Consider the following 18,242-nt stretch of genomic DNA (forward strand, 5'->3'; position numbering starts at 1 on the left):
TTGTCGAATGCTCCCTGACATTCTTCAGTCCACTCTACCGCAACACTCATTTTTAGCAACTTGAAAATGGGCTCACACGTGGTTGTGAGTTGAGCAATAAACCTGCAAATGTAGTTCCATCTACCCAGCAAACTCATCATCTCTGTCCTATTCTTGGGTAGAGGCAGATCCTGAATGGCTTTGATTTTTGAGGGATCCAATTCAATTCTCCGACGGCTGACTACAAACCCCAATAGATTTCCATATGAAACTCCAAATACACATTTTGCCAGTTTGAGTTTGAGATTATTCCTGCGAAGCCTTTCGAAGAACTTCCTTAGATCTTTCACATGGTCAGCCTGATTCTTTGATTTAATAATCATATCATCTACATAGGCCTCAATCTCCTTATGCATCATATCATGAAACATAGTGGTCATGGCTCGTATGTATATTGCTCCAGCATTCTTCAAACTAAACGGCACCACTCGATAGCAATAAGTCCCTCATGGTGTGATAAAAGACATTTTTTTTGCGTCTTCATCATCCATAATTATCTGGTGGTACCCGACATAGCAATCCATAAAAGAGGAAACCTCGTGTTTAGTGCAATTATCCAGCAAAATATGGATGTTGGGCAATGGAAAATCATCCTTCGGACTTGCTCTGTTCAAATCACGATAATCAACACATACTCAAATTTTTCTATCTTTCTTTAGGATGAGAACAATATTGGATAACCACGTAGGATAACGAGCCACTCGAATGACTTTGGATTCAAGTTGTTTCATAATTTCCTCTTTGATTTTGATGCTTACATCAGTTTTAAACTTCCTCAACTTTTGTTTTATAGGGGGTAAGGCAGGATCAATTGACAATTTATGAGCCACTAATTTAGTGCTTAAACTAGGCATATCATCATAAGACCATGCAAAAACATTTTTATAATCAATTAATGCTTGAATCATTCCATCTTTTAGTTGTGGAAAAGCATGTACACTGATTTTAGTTTCCCTAACATCTTCTTGATTCCCTAGATTAATTGGCTCAGTTTCATTCAAATTAGGATTCAGCTTGTCTTCAAACTGTTCTAACTCTTTACTTATTTCTTCTAGTGCCTCTTTTTCATCATATTCCCCCTCTTGCTTTATTATATCTTGATTAGTTTGGATTTTAAGGTCGGGCTGAAAATTCTGCATGCATGTCATGTCATTAGAATCAACATAAAGAGAACTGTATAAAGAAAAAAGACAAAAACAAAATATTAGACACAAAATAAGAGGGACATTGCATTTTATTAAAAGGGAAAGATAGGAGGGTATAAACACAAATGATAACAGAATATAAAAAAGCTAAATTCCAAATTACAACCCTAAAATAACTCAGATAAACAAAAAGAAAAATAAAATGAACTACCAAAACTCCCTCCTGACGGGGAGAGGAGTGACTTTCCAATTATTGAGATGGATAGCTGGGCCTATGAACTGCACACCTTACTTATTGGTACCTTCTCCTTCTTCAACCATGTCAACTTCAATCAATAGGTTCTGGAAGTCATCAACCAATTCAGCTTCAAATCCTACAGGCTTCGTGACATCGCTCTTGATAAATGATTCACTAAGTAGGGGAATTGGGTGAGGGAGTGACCATGTTTCCATTTTCCTTCCCTTGGGTTTCTTCAGATCTTCAGCCATAGGTTCAAATCCCAGACCAAAAGTGCCCATATTCTCTCTCAGATATATGGGATGAGGTATACCATGCAAAGACACTCCTAAACCCCTTCCTGGATCAAATCCATATTTTAACATTTCATTTATCATCATGACAGAAGCAGAAGATAATTATGACCCTGGAATAACTTGCCCTTCAAAGATACGATACACCGACACTGTATCAAAAGTCTGATAGATAAATGTCTCCTCTACATTGTTTGATTCAATGAGAGACAATGGAGAATCTTCATAGGCAGACAAATCCCCTTCACCATGAATAACATCTTCTTACCCGTCATGCTCAAACTTAATCATCTGGTGCAGTGTAGATGCAACCGCCTTGGCCTTGTGGATCCATGGTATTCCCAACAACAGATTGTAAGAGGAGTTGATATTTAGCACTTGAAACTCTATGGTGAATTCAATAGGACCTATAATCAACATTAGTTCTATTTCTCCAATGGATTTGGATTTTGCTCCATCGAAAACCCTGACACATACATTGTTGGGCCTGATCCTCTTAACACCAATATTCAACTTTTGCAAAGTGGAAATAGGGCAAACATTTACACCTGAACCTCCGCCAGTCATGACATGAGTGACGTAGAAATTTTCATACTTCACTGTAATGTAAAAACCCCGGTTATGCCCCGTACCTTTAACATACAATTCATCGTCAAAGAAGCTGATCCGATTGACCTCAATGATTTTTTTAACCATTTTCTCAAGCTGATTTACTGTAATCTCCCTAGGAACATACGCTTCATTTAATACCTTTAATATAATATCACGATGTTTCTTGGAATGCAACAACAAAGATAAGAGGGAAATTTGAGCAGGGGTTTTCTTCAACTGATCTATTATTGAATACTCTGGCAACTTCATCTTTTTCAAAAATTCTTCGGCTTCTTCTTCGGTGATAGGATTTTTGATAGATGAAGGCCCACTCACAATTGTCTTGGATTTTCTTAAACCTTCAGGCATGAAGCATCTTCCTAACCGAGTTAAACCCCCTACCTCATCTATATCTTCCACTACTTCCTTCCCCTGATAAGTCATCACAGTCCACTTATAGTTCTAGGAAACCTTTTTTGTGTCAACTATCGGAGGTTGGGTCACCGGTTTGATGATAATTGGTGCCATAAGTGCTCTTTTCACCATTAATATAGTCTTACCCAGAGCTTCTATCATCATCAACTTAGGCTTGTCTTGACTTAAACCAACAACTGCTCTGACTTCTTTCACTGTAATCATGGGTTTCTTCATGCTTTCTTGGACTTTATCCTCTCCCATTTCTTCCTGGCTCAATGATATTGCTTTTAATGAGTCCGCCACATTCACTAATTTATCCTCATTGGTCTGTATTTTGACAATAGGCTTATAATACCTTGATGACTCTTTCTCATCATATATAACACCTTGACACTCTTTCACATCACATATGAGTTCTAATATATTAGTTTCAGCATGGGTTGGCAACGGATTTTGGTTAATGTTTGGAACCTCCGAGGCCTGGACCAAAATTTGATTTGCATCGATTAAATCTTGGACGGCTCTCTTTAAATACCAGCATTTCTCAATATCGTGGCCTGGCATGTCAGAATAATATGTACACCTTAAAGAATAATCGAGATTCCTGGGAGGTGGATTTGAAAGCCTTCCTTGAATCGAGCTTAAGACCTTCATCTTTCTCAACCTATCAAACAAGCTAGCATATGTCTCCCCGAGAGGCGTGAACTGATTTTTAACCACCTTCTCTTTCTTGTACTCGGGCTTGGGTTGGAAAATAGGTCTAGAGGGGTTTTGGTAATTTTGTAGAGCTAATGGACGATTTTGTGGAGCTTGTGCATGCCATTGTGGGTAAGAAAGGGTTTGGGCATATGGTCGTGCGCTATATACTGGGTAAAAAGGGGGTGGAATGGCATATGGTGGGTTTTACAGAGGGTAGTAATGGTGGGGAGGAATATATAGAGCTTGTACATAGGTTTGGGCTTGGGATTGGGGATAGGGGCCAGGAGGTCTTTTGGGATAGGAATGGGGTCCAGTAATAACGGTCGCCATATCCTCTTTCTTCTTTTTACCTCCAAACGTGTCAGATCTACCTTGAATTGCTTGTGTGGTGGCTTTCAACGCAGCAAAGCTCACTATTCAGTCGGTCTTGATTCCGTCCTCTATCATCTCTCCCATTTTGAGGACTTCAATAAAAGACTTTCCCATTGTTGGAAGTAAATATTAAAAATAGGTCTCATCCTATGCCTGAATGAAGACCTCTACCAGCTTAATCTCCTTTATTGGAGGCTTTACCCTGGCGGCCTGTTCATGCCACCTTATCACATATTCCCTAAAGCCTTCAGTGCTTTTCTTATTCTTTATGTTGACCAAGGATTTTTCATCAGGAATCAGGTCGACATTATACTAAAAATATTGCACAAACTCAGAAGCTAAGTCATCCTAGCTGTTCCACTTGTCGATAGCTTGATCGACAAACTATTCTGAAGCCAGATCGGAAAGACTCTCGCCAAATAAAGCCATGAGCAACTCTTCCCTTCCCTCTGTAGCCCTCAACTGGTTACAATAATGTCTCAAGTGCGCCACGGGATCACTGTGCCTAGCATACTTCTCAAATGTGGGCATTTTCAAATCGAGGGGAAGGTTAATGTCTGGGAACATACAAAGATCTTTATAGGAAACACACTTATAACCTCCAATTCCCTGCAAATTCCTCATGGCCTGTTCCAAACTTTTCAATTTTTGCGCTACGATTTCCTGTTCTTCTGTTGCGATAGGCTTCTCCATATCAAATGGAAATGTAGGTGGCTGAGTGTACCCATACGGTTCATTAATCCTCAAAGTAGGCTCCGGGGCATAATACTAATTATTTGAAACCTTCAATATTGGCTCACTAGCAGACCGAGAAAGGACCGTTATCGGACACACAACATAGGTGGGAGCTTCAGGTAGTGGCGGAGCCACGAAAATAGGCGCTGCCGGTGGCGTCAGTTGAGCAGCAGGCCTTGGTTGGGGAACTGCCAAGGGTACACTAGAAGTTCCAGGATAATATTGTTGTGGAGTGAATCCTGGTGCGTGTTCCGGTGAATCTATGGGAGCAGAGAATTGAGCCTGAAAAAGCGGTGGGCAGTTAGAGATATTCCCAAGATCTTCAGGGAGCGGAGGAGGAGGCATGCCACTAGTCCATGCTCGGTGCAGATCTATTAATTGTTGTCTGAGTCTTAGAACCTCATCATTGCATTTCAAACTTTCCTCCTGGGGATCCTGATCTGAGTCAATGAGTGAATTTTTAATCTCCCTACTAGTTATGGCGAGCTTTGCTTTCGATCTAGTGAAGTATGGGTGACTAGACAGAGTGCTGCAAACCAACCACTGTTATCTGAAAGAACATGCTCATCAAAGACAACACCCGTTAGGATTAGGTCACACAACAAGCATGGGAATCACATTAGTAAAATTGTCCTAGATTCATGTTCATTTCTACCATCCTTTGAGGGTAGCAAGGACATTTTAACATCATCCCAATTTTCATCTACACTCATTTTCTTCTTTCCTCCAACCACACCTCTTTTATTTCGCCCTCATTTCTCTCTTTTTTTGTATCAATCTCTGTTCTTTCCCTTTCTTGTCTCATCATCCTTTCTTTCTTTTCTTCTCTCGCTATCTACCTTCATTTTATCATTCTTTATGGATTTTGATTTTCTTTAAAAGAGGAAAAATAATGAAAAACAATGAAACAAAATGATTAGATTGAGCCCAAAAGTAGGTTGTCTACGTATCATGTTGTACATGAATCAGATCTTGCATAGTTCGGGCAATGCATGCATAAGCACCACAAAGTTAAAGATTTTTTTGATTCTTGATTTTTTTTACGAAGAACACACAAAAGGAAACAATTCCGCAACTTCATTACATTTCATAAAAGAGACAACTAAAACAAACTTCGAATTTAAGACAACTTAAAACTGATCAACAAAGACTAAACAACATTCTAGACCCATAAGATAACATGTGTAATACTCCTAGTAAATACTCTTAACGTTTAAAACAAACATGACACCGACTGAACAAAGACACAACAATACAATGACAGAAAAATAAAGGACTCAAACTAAATAAAAGATGAGAGTTGCTCCTTCAACTTGGAGCGCTGTGGGATGACCCTGGCTGAGATGGACCTGCCTGTGAAGTTCCCTCTTTCTCAGTCAAATCGTGCAACATACCTTGCAATGATACTTTGATATTAGGGAGAAATCCTCTAGCCTGTGTACCTGCCTCCTGGGGCGTACACCTATAATGACTATTATGATATCCTTCCACAGTTGCGAGTAAACTTGATAATTGGACTCTCAATTCTTCCACTTTGGCCCCTGCATCTTCATCCTGACACTCATTAACTATGCATTCATCCTGTACTCTCCCTCTAAGATGCATTGGTAATGGTATACTGACACCCCAAGGTATGGATTGAAGCCAGACTCCATATCTTTGAGTGTACCTCGAATTGTCCAGACCTATTTTGAAAGAATCTACACCCATTTTTGTTGCACTAAGCCAGAATTGCTCGTACCTGATTTCCTCTTTGGCTATATCCTTAAAGTACTCGACATCCTTTTGAAGGTCTACTATCGGTGGGATATCTTGCTCCCTACCCAACTGACTCATTACCCTACTCGGACTGTAAGGCCTAGTGCATTTGAGCCCTATCAGAACTAGAAGTGGTTGCATGTGACATCCAGAAAAAATTACCTTAGGATTGAGCCATTGATAGGTCCAAAGGATATTATCATGTGTTATTGCTTCGAGAAATTCGGCCCAAGCATTGACTCCCACAGGTAAAGAAAATTTATCAAAACACATTCTCTTCTCCATGACGTACACCTGATCATCTAGACATCGATCAATTACATCTGTTCTAACTAGAGAAGGTTCATGCAAATGCTCCATCATCTACAACTATAATATTAAATTACTCCCCTGAAAAAATTGAATCCCTCCTTTCACCTCAGTCAAAGCCTTATGTATTTTGGTTAAGATCATTGGTACAATGGTAATTTCCTCTTTTTTCTTGATTAAAGCCATCACCATTGATTGTAAATGGGTATTGATACGTCTCTCATCTAACGGGAACACTAAGATGCCCAGTAGAGCCAAATAGAAAACCTCGAGACGACGTTGTTCCTACTTCTCCTTAGTAGTACAAAATTCATCCCAAAAGCAGTCAAAACTTTCCGAGGACCCAAATCTAGCAAACAGATAGTCGAAGGAAATCCATGATTGTTTGAGGCACCCTAAATTTTTGTTATTTTTCAACCCACAAAGTCGAAGAAGTCTCTTTCCCATATGATTTCGGGCTAAAATCATCCGTTGATCCATATAAGGCAATTGAAACAAACGAGATATTTTGGCCAGAGTAGGAGTCAATTCACAACTTTCGAACCTAAACACCCAATTGTTTGGATCCCAAAAAGTCAACAAACCTCTATTAGATCTGGACAGGGCGTGATATCAAGAAGTGCTACCAGATTGCCTAAAACTTTCCTCACTTCGTGCTTTTCAGAGTAATTGAATGTGCCTCACCAATTGATCAAATTTCTGGGTACCTTGACAACCATAAGGACTCTAGAATTTGTGGACAGATCCATCCTGTAATAACACATAAGACGTTACCTCAAAAATTCGATAGGAGCAAAAATTCCCAACCCTTGAGACTTTGACTCGGACATGTCAAAGGGACATGCCACTTTATCACTCCAAATTGCCAAAGTACCACTGAATAAAATTAGACTACTTGACTAGGACAACTAACAACACTAGATTAAGGGGAGAAAAACCTAGGCTAAGACTAAGACAAAGGACAAAAATAAAGATTACCGAACCCACCGAGGGTTGCCTACGTATCCTGCCCCAAGGGACAGGAATCAGGTATGCGTAGTTCGTCCAGATTGGAGAATTAATGATTAACTGACAGACTGCCCCTAACTTAAGAGACACAACCAAATACAAACGAATAAAATCCTTTTGGGTTTTTTAATTAGACACTTCAAATAAAACTGACAAAAACAACTATGAAGGAAAAATCTTTTTGGTATTTTCGCTATACTAAATGTTCAAAACTTCAGCCATTTTTATTTTAAAAACTACTAAAAAAATCTCCCCCTTTTTTTTTTTTTTGAAATTTTCGAATTATGAATGCTTGCAAAAGAAACAAAGGAAATCTTTTTGATGTTTTTTTTTTTTTGACAAATAAGTAGAAAAGGTAAACAAAATCTTTTTGAATTTTTAAATTGTGAAAAACAAAAGCCATAAAGAACTCTAAAAGTTACTATGAAACTTTTTTTCTTTTGATTCACCATTTTTCTTTTTCTTTCTTCTCTTCTCTTCTCTTCTTTTTTCTTTAGTTTTCCTTGTCCACTCACTTTACCTCTAACATATGTTTTCCCTCAAATCAGTCCGTCAAATGATCACGTTACCCTCAGAGACGCAACATTTAGCATGTAGGAATGCTTTTGAGCAGAGTATCCTACAACGGACCAAGTGAGTCCCACTAGGTCTCAATATGATGCAGATAAGCATGACCTAAAGGCTGACCTACGCTGGGGTTTACTAACAAGGTTGTTCAGGGGAGCATATGATCGATAGTGGCTGCTTTGCTTTCCACCCACTCCATACGTACGACGTCTCCCCCTCCTAAAATAAGGGCGACTCAACTAGAGTTTGTGTGCACGAAGTGTACTCCAAGAGTTGTTGCAAAAAGAATGACTTGGGTTATGCGCATGATGCCAGATATAAAAGCGGTAACACGTAGAATAAATACTGTAAACAAAGAGCACGTAGACACTCCACAATGATAAAACAATACCACAAAACAATACAAAAGAAATGTTTATACACCTATAGTGCCAAATTAAGCCAATAACACTCCAAAAAAATAAGCTCGAATTCTGAAAAATCTCTAGCCGAGTCGACCGAGCTGTCACACCTTTTTTTGAACTCCAAAAAGATTCGATTTTAAGTTTGAAAGGGCTTTTATTATTAAAGTGATAAAAGATTAAAAATTTGTTTCGAAAAGGGACTATTTACACTTTTTATTCAGAGTTGCCACTTGGCATAATCTGGTGTGCCAAGTCACCTTTGGAAAATCCTTTTCAAAACTGTTTTGACTCTTTTAAAACTGGTTTGCGAACAAAGATTCTAGCTAAGGAATTCTATTGATCGAGGGGAATGTGTTAGGCAGCCCTCGATCCCGTGGTTCGACCACGGTCTCTTGGTGGAGCATATCAGCTAAATTTGAAACTAAAGATGTATAAACCACATAAACACACAACAATCAAGCAAACGAACACAAACCAAAACAAACCCCAAAAATATAATGTTCAGTCCAGTTATACAGTCCAAAAAAAATGCATAAATAAATGCTATCTAACCTATACTAATCCTAACTATGCTCCTATGCTTTACCCGATACCTCAGGCCTTCATCACGGACGTCCTCTGAGTACAAAATACTTTGGAGCATTCCCCAAATAAAATAATACAAGTACTTCGGGGCATTCTCCAACCAAATGATACAATTGAATCAAGTACGATAAACCAGAAGATATTCAATCAACATTCCATATTCAAACATTCAACGAAAACTTAATCCTAAATTTTCTTAGCCCAAACTATGTTTGCCTATCCATTTCCACACGTCATAATTCTATCATGTTTCGATCCATATTCATGCTTATTTCGAATTAAACAAAAGACTACCAACCCAAATTAACCTACATTCAACTTTTACCGATTTCTCCATTCCCGCCCTGAACTTTATTTTTATCAATCAACAATTAACATATGGTCAAACTCATCCCTCAAACATGGCCAAATCAACAAACGTCATGATCAACATCAACAAAAAAAACCAACAAACATAATAACACCACACATAATCACAATCAATTCACCACACCAAGATAAATAAAAGAGAGCGAGTTAAGAAATGGACCTTTCAATATCGAATTTCATTGATAATATGAGTTAAGAAAACCAAATCTGAGAGCCCGAATAGTGAGACCTCAACAGTGATGAAATCCAAACTCGGTATAGAGAAACCGAAAATCACAGAAATTAACCACGAATGATCCGATTGAGACTAAAGGCACCCAAAGCACCCAAATTCTGGCATAACGCGACCAACAGTTGATGAATACCATAGCCGATTTCAACAACAGAAATGCAAAATATACGAAACCCCAAAAAAATGAAACCACAAGAACCCAAACAAACTGAAACTAACCTGAGTAAACCGAAATCTAACCCTAACTATCCTAAATCTGACCTAAACTAATCTGAATCTAGTCTCTCGGCAATGGCGATGGATTAAATTGAACTTCCAGTGGGTTTTGGAGTTAAAACAGAGAAGGTGAGGTGATTTTCGGTGAAGAACTGCCGAAAAATGCAATCTTCGATCAGGTTCTTCTCTCTTGTCTCTCTCTGTTCTACTTCTTTTTGGGGTGTCTATGTATGATGTCATGTGTTGTTCGGATGTGTGATGAGAATGGTGGAGTCATTTTGGTGGTGTACGTGTGGTTATCTATATGTGGAAAAGAAAAATAGAGTTCATCAATGGTTCCTCCCCCTTTCGTATCTCTCTCTCTATGTAAACTAAAAAAAATGGAGAATCCCCACCCTTTACAGTGAATTATATCTATAAATGGTGAAGTCCCTAGGTAATGTATTATGAGGTGTCCCTCACGTGAGTGGAGTGTGCCTATAGGGGAAATCTCCTAGAAGTTACTTGAGTGTATTTCCTTTATGGACAAGAAAAGGAGGGGGTCACGTGGATTAGGGGTATAGGGGGATGAAGGTGGTTAGGTAAGGGTTGAGGTGTTGTTTTTTAATTGGAGGGTAAAGCTTAGGTGTCTATTTTTGATTGGGTGGGTTGTTGGAATATTAGAATGAGACAAAGTTTGTTATGACTTGTTATTTGTATAAAATAAAACAAAAATAAATACATAAATAAGTAAAAGATGAGGTGGTTATTTATTTTCTTGGGGAAAATTATAAAAATGGGGTTAAATTGTGTGATGTCGGAAATAAGGAATATTTTTTTGACGGGTCAAAATTACGTGTCTACAAAGAGGAAAATGCATCTCTATGGGAAAAATATCATAATAAAGTGAAAAATGCATCTCTATGGGCAAAATATCATAATTAAGAGGAAAATGCATCTCTATGAGCCAAATATCATAATAAAGAGGAAAATACATCTCTAAGGGCAAAATATCATAATTAAGAGGAAAATGCATCTCTATGGGCAAAATATCATAATAAAGAGGAAAATGCATCTCTATGGGCCAAATATCATAATAAAGTGGAAAATGCATCTCTATGGGCCACTAATCATAATCCGAAGAAAATCATCACAATCAATTCATCAAGTAATTCTCATAAACAAGGCTCATTAGTCTCAACTAGGTTTACTATCCTCAACTAAGCCCACAAGGGCTAACACAAATCTTGGCCTAAGTGGGCCAGATGATCCCACTTCTAATCCATAATTTCCATAATTAGGCATACTATGCTCCAAACTAGGATAAGGTATATATTTCATCCTCTAGATGTCAAGCAAGTCCTATTAACGCCTAAGATAGTAACTTCGACTAGAAACAAGGGTACTCAAGTCAACTCTACCAAAATTACAGTTCCCAAACCATCACACTAGCCCAATAAGGCTAAATATAAAAATCATGATTCAAATTCTAAAATCATATTCCAAGCATAGCATTATATCATACCCATGCTACAAATTTACCCAAACTAGGGAGAAGGCAATAGGATTCTACAATGGTATTAAGTAATTCAACCTATGGGTCCAAAACCCTATATAATCTCCAAACTTATATGTATATTTAATATTAAGTCATTATATCCAATATCAATCTTACCATTTATGTACACACGCAATATATATCATACATCATTCATGAAGAAGAGTAGACAGAAGCCTAGCTCAAGGCTAAACCACAAAATCACACTTCAAGCATCACATGCTTGTCTTTACTTCACAATCCCCAAAATGCCATCACACTATCAAAAATATAATCTACTCATCAATACAAGTCTAACGATACCCATATTTTACTATTGTGCTTCGGGTCCAAAAATGACACCAAAAATTCCAAGTGGGTTCCACATAAGGAAATCATGTTTCCGAGGTCAATCCAATGCTCATCTATCACCAAGGAAGCATAACCCTCAATTGATGGGTGCAAACAAATGAAATATGGGGATAAATCAAGACCTAAGCTAAATTGGGGTCTTGGGTCAAGAACAATGAAATTCACTAATAAAGTGATGAAATCTTACCTTAATTCGGATGATAATCATGATAAAAGATGTTTACCAAGCTCCCTAGACACCCACAAGACTCAATTTTGAGTTATCATTACCCATTTAGGGTTTTATATTCTCAAATGTGAAATAAAAATCCCCAAAATTGCGACCTTGGGGTCTATTTATAGACCCCCTCGGTGAAGAGACGCCGTACCCTATGATACCGAAGTCAAAAACTTGTTTTTGACCCTCAGAAATCATTCGGAACTCAAAATATATGATCCAATAGTGAAATTTGAGTGTAAACCATAATTCAAATATGTTGGAATCATCAAAACTTTCATACAAGGTCGTTTAGGAAAAAAGTGGGTCCCACATATATAGTTTTGATTTTATGACTTTCCGACTAATAGGTCGAAATGAGCTCGGGTGCATTGGGACCCGAACCAAAGGTCTGCCTAGAATAAAATTGATATTTTGGATATACTGGTGCAGTCAAAATTTTCATTCGAGATCATTTCACTGAAGTTCTTGATCAGTGGCTATTTTGAACCAACGAAGACTTCTAAACAAGGAATTGACTCTAAAAATCAAACAAACTGCCCGGTAACCAAACCCTCAGTCCCAGCAAGTCATAAATGACTTGGGAAAGATATGGAGAATCTCAAACGGTGAAGATAATCATAAATATGGAAAATGATTTGAAGGGTTATTACATAGAAGAACATACCCTATCTCGTCTCAATCTCGCCAAATGGTCTCCTCAGGTACTCCTTATCCTCTTGCTAAATTGTCACTTGTGATAATTTTTCTAATGCCCATAGGAATTTCCTTGCTTATATTACTTCGGGGAATGAGCCTTACTCTTTTCGGGAAGCAATGAAGGATCCTTGTTGGCGGGATGCTATGCAAAAAGAGATTGATGCAGTGGAGGAAAATAAAATATGATTTCTTGTACCTCTTACCCATGGAAAAAAGGGTATTAGAAGTAAGTGGGTTTATAAAATTAAGTATAATTCTGAAGGCACAGTAGAGCGATACAAGGCTCGATTGGTAATTCAGGGCATCGATTTCACAGAGACTTTTGCTCCAGTAGATAAAATGATCTCTCTGTTTGCACTTTTCTCGCTATTGTTGTCTCTAAAATATAGGATATTCACCAGATTGATAACAATAATGCATTTTTACATGGCAATTTACATGAAGACATCTACATGAAACTTCTTCCAGGTTATGTCTCATCTCAGTTGAATATGGTTTGCAAGTTGCACAAATCCCTTTATGGACTGCGACAATCTCCATGCAACTGGTTCGCTAAATTAACAACAGCTCTCCGTAAGTGCGGGTTTGTTCAGTCCTATGCAGATCACACCTTGCTCACCCTAAAAAAGGGAAAAAAAATTCTTGGAGTTCTAGTGTATGTTGATGACTTGCTGGTTGCTGGAAATAATTTTGAAGCTTGCTCTATATTCAAGAAGTATTTGGCAGATTGTTTTCGCCTTAAAGATCTCGAACCCTTGAAATATTTTTTAGGAGACGAGTTTGCTCGTAGTAAGAAAGGCCTTTTTCTGTTTCAACAAAAATAAACTCTAGATATTTTATCTGAAGCAGGACTTTTGGGAGCTAAGTCTGTCTCCACTTTGATGGTTTAAAACCATTGACTTGGCCTTGCTATAATTGAGTTATGTATTGATTCCAGCAGTATCGTCGCCTATTGGGATGCCTTATTTACCTCACAATTATTAGACCAAAAATTTGTTATTCTATTCATATCTTATCTCATTTCCTTTAGGCTCCAAGAGTTGAACACTATGATGCTGTCTTACGAGTCTTGAAATATTTAAACAGTCGTGATTTCTGCTTTACGAAAATTTTGACTTATGAAGAGTCGACACTTAATTTTGAAAAGGAATTAAAAACCTTTAGAGAGTTACTTCAAACGATCCAAAACAGTAAAATCATTTAAGTTAAGAGATTCTAAGTAAGTGGTTCCTATTAAATTTTAAGAAGGTGTTAGGCACCTAAAACGTCCACTAACTTGCGATTATCCGGACTGTTTGATAACATCTTTGATTAACTTCTAAAAGATTAATTTATTGAGAAATGACTGGTTTTTAGAAAGGATTTGTGTAAAACAATTTTAGACGACTTAATAGGGATTTTAACTAAGTCTGCACAAATGAAATAAGCAAGTAAACACATAAACGGGGAAAAGGAGGAGAAAGTAAATGATTTAGGCCATTGGGCCCAAACCAACAAAACCAGTCCTAATCTAAATGGGCCTTTGACCCGTTTCACCTATCCTAATCTAGTTTTTTCGAACCTTTGGCTCGAATTTTGTTCCACCTGTATTAGTTTACAACGTTGACTTCGAGACCCAAAACAGAATAACCAAAGAAATAAATAACTAAAAGAAACAATAAATAAATAAACAATACAAAAATAGATAAATAAAAGAACGAGAATCTTGAGTCTCATCGCTTGCTCCAACAATAGAACTTTAATTCATTTTTCTTCTTCCGACTCTCTTATCCACGCACTATGAGATTATCTCCTTACGACCTTTGAAATTGACTCATGAGAGATGGGCCTCAATGGCCCACACTGATTATGCAACAATGGGAATAGAGTCCGTTTGGAATAAAGGTGGGTTCATGCAAAGAAAAAGGTGAAGGAAGAAAAGCATTAGGAAATAGTTTAACTAGAAATAGTTTAGAAAATAATCTTAATCGATATATGAACACTACAACAAGGCAACCAATAGCTCAATCCGTATCACATAACATTAATTTCGTTTAACATGCAGGAAACCATCTAGATGTAATGTTTGGTAGAACATTAAAACGCATTTTGGCATTCATCAGTCTAATAATGTCATGAAACTAAAAAGAAAGGAAACATTTAGAAAAAAAAATGAACTACATTTGGCAGAAGAAATCTCATTAACCTACCATATGTCTAACTACACCAAGTTAATAAAGCAAGAAAACAACACATAATCTAGAAATTTGACATTAATTCAGAGAGTTTCAATCGATACATGAGCCCTACAAAATCATAAAAACCAATAGTTCAATCGATATCAACATAGTACAATTTCCATTCAACAGAAAACTCATTTAAACTATCCCGGGTTTAATTGTACCAAACTGATAGGATAATAAATAGCACATAGTTTAGGCATCACATGCTTTCTTTATGAACAGTAAAAGAAAGATTTTGTTGATTTAACTTAAGCTACATCTTGCTCTACTCCCAAAAGAAAGAAAACAGCTTCGGTGATACGAAGGACAATATCTTGCAACGAAACTCAACCCCGCATCAGACTAATAATGACGAACAAGACGACGTCAAGTAATGACAACAAACAAAACACCCTCAAACCAATTGTTAAACAAAATTCAAAGTGCAGAACTTTAACCATGAAATTAGGTATAGATATCAATAGCCTTAGACAAAATCAAAGCATGCAACTTTACTATGAAAATAGCTATAATGACCAGTCATTAGCCTGAAACTATTCAACAGACTTAAGGCAAGGAACATTATTGTGAAAACCAGCTTATTCGAGTCTTAACCAATATATAGAATGAGAGTATTAAATCGAAACTTAATCCACAACGTCATTCCGACCACACAACAGGCTATAAATCACAAGAAGTAATCATTCATAGATAGAAATAGTGGATTTAGGGAACTTTAATGAAGGGCGTATCCTTAAAAGTAATAAGCAGCGACATCAAGTACATTGACTCAGATACCAACATAGCGATAACTATCATGAATGAAACCTATGACTATCGAAGCCATCTATTAGCGAACAATCCCAGCATACAATGTTACTAAAAATTTATTCACAACTACAGAAGTTCGAGATGAAGCAGAAAAATGATGAAATTAAAAAGGACGAGAATGTATTTACCTCTTTTGGGGCAGCAAAATGGGATAACGTGCTAACGTTGAGATGCGCCACCACCGAAAACCAACGTTATCAACTCAGAACCTCCAATCAGTCGACCAAATGGCCTAGAGAAGAACAAAAGAGAAAAATTTCACTAAAAAAAGCTGTCTTACTCTTAGAATTTTCTCACTCCTATCTTTTCCTCGCCTAGCTTTCTCAGAGAATTTTCCCCTCAAATTTCTAACCAAGAATTTCCAACCACTTTTTCGCTTAACCAAGAATTTCCAACCACTTTTTCGCTCAACAGTGGGTTGTTTATATAGGGGATGAAAGGGGGGCCTCTTATCAGTCTTGAACGTTGTGGGAAAAAACAAATAAAGGGCAATCTTCGGGAATTTTCCAAAGAGAATTTAAAATTGAACTCAAGATAATGTTTTACACCAACAACTCGTACCAATTTTGGATCTTTTCTCGGATAAATCTGAATGGGTAGACCAATCAGAAATGGGAAAAATGGAATATTACCTCAAACCAATGAAAACCAGCCACCTACATACGAAATCGCACCAATAATCCCGAAATTCACAGAATTTAGATGTTGGGGTGAGCCAACTCAACCATTTCTAGAAGCTTCTAGGTTCTTCTCACATGAATTCGTGTGGAAAACATGATTGAGACCATGGACGAGCAGGTTACGGTTCGATTCGGGGATGGTCGAGATGGGTTCTGGTTTTGATTTGGATGGGGATTTTCACTGTTGGTTTTGTCGCCATTTAGGAGCTGTAGAAAATTGCGTATTGTTGTTATTTTATTTGGTTGTTAAGTGAAGGAGAGTGTATTGATGGTGTGGGTCGAGTCAGTGTGAATTGTTGGGCTGATATGATCAGCTATTTGTTGGATCAGGTAAGGGGAAGGGGTAAGGGAGTTGGGCTGGTTTTGATTAAAATGGGGGGGAGGGGGGAGGGAGGGGGGCTCCTGATGTTTAATGTGGCCCAATGTAAAATAAATAGGGGTGGAAATTTGATAATTTAAAAAAAATGGCCAATTAAATTAATTTTTAGCCAAGTTTACTTACATGTTAACCAAATTGGATATCAATTTGATCAATTGCATTGTAATTGTGATCAACTCAATTTCAATTATGGTCAAATTTAATAAATTGACTAAATTTAATTGAGATTCGATACGAATTAATATAATGTTTAATCTTTTGTTTCTTGATTTGGTAAAATTAAACAAACATTTATTCGAATAAATTATTTTTGTGAGCAAATTATATTTAAATCAAGATTTTAATCATTTGAATTTATTTTCAAGATAAGCCTTGACTAAAATTTAATATTTTATAAAATAAATTTTTAAGTAATAAAATTATAAAATTTCATATAATTGAACATGATAATATATAATCGCTACTTAAAATGACCAATTTACCCAAATAAACTACTTTGAAAATCCTTTATTCAGATAAAATAAATGTTGTAATTTTATTTGAAAATCAAAAAAACTCTAAATTAAACTTAGTTATGGAGGGCAAATATTAGGTGTCAACACTCCCAGCCAAGGACTTTTCTTCTCAGCAGATAACAATTTGCAGTTATATGCATTTTGTGACTCTGATTGGGCTAGTTGCCCTTTGACACGCCAGTCTTTAACCGACTTTTTATTTCTAACATTTACATATATACATAAGGTAACTTTACCTTATTACAATAAATCACATATTGGTAAAGTAATTACATAAATCCCAAATTAATTACTAAAATTCCCTAATTTTTTACTTTCTCTCTCCTTAATACTATACATCCAAAAATGACTCCTTTTCCTCCCTTTTTTTTCTCTCCCATTATAAATCAGTTTATCCTCCATTATTGAATCCTTTTTTTCATGCATAAAATCAAGCAATCATGTACCAAGTTGTAAATTTTCAAACATTAATTGAACTTACTGATTTTATTAATTATTTTTTTTTTAACTTTACCAAATCAAAAAATTTTCTGGTGCTTTTTTGGCTGCATGTTTATTTTTATGAAATTAATTTCTTTTGTAATTACATTCTAGTTTGATTGTTATATTATTTCGTGTTTTTTATATATTAAAAGTCAGATATTTGTGTTTTTTGTTTTATAGTTGTTAGTTCTTAAGCCAGATAGTATAAACTTGGTAATGGATCCGCGTTCTAGTTTTAGTTAGGACTTAATCAGTTAAATGCTCAAGAACAAAATATTTTTGTTATTGATTTTGTTCCCGGTACATTTGATTTTGAAGAACTCAAGTATAAACCACTCAAGAAATACACCGTCACAGAAGAATTTAAAGTTC

At 36.7% G+C, this 18,242-nt stretch overlaps 1 long non-coding RNA gene across 1 annotated transcript; it reads right to left on the reverse strand.

Moving 5' to 3' along the window:
* Positions 1–14,174: 14,174 nt before the first annotated feature.
* LOC107839816 lies at positions 14,175–16,864 on the reverse strand. The gene is made up of 2 exons (XR_001665135.2): positions 16,446–16,864; positions 14,175–16,045 (listed from the first exon to the last, which is right to left on the reverse strand). It is a non-coding gene; the product is annotated as an uncharacterized LOC107839816 (long non-coding RNA).
* Positions 16,865–18,242: the final 1,378 nt, after the last annotated feature.

The sequence above is a fragment of the Capsicum annuum genome, chromosome 8, assembly GCF_002878395.1.
Source record: "Capsicum annuum cultivar UCD-10X-F1 chromosome 8, UCD10Xv1.1, whole genome shotgun sequence".
NCBI lineage: Eukaryota > Viridiplantae > Streptophyta > Magnoliopsida > Solanales > Solanaceae > Capsicum > Capsicum annuum.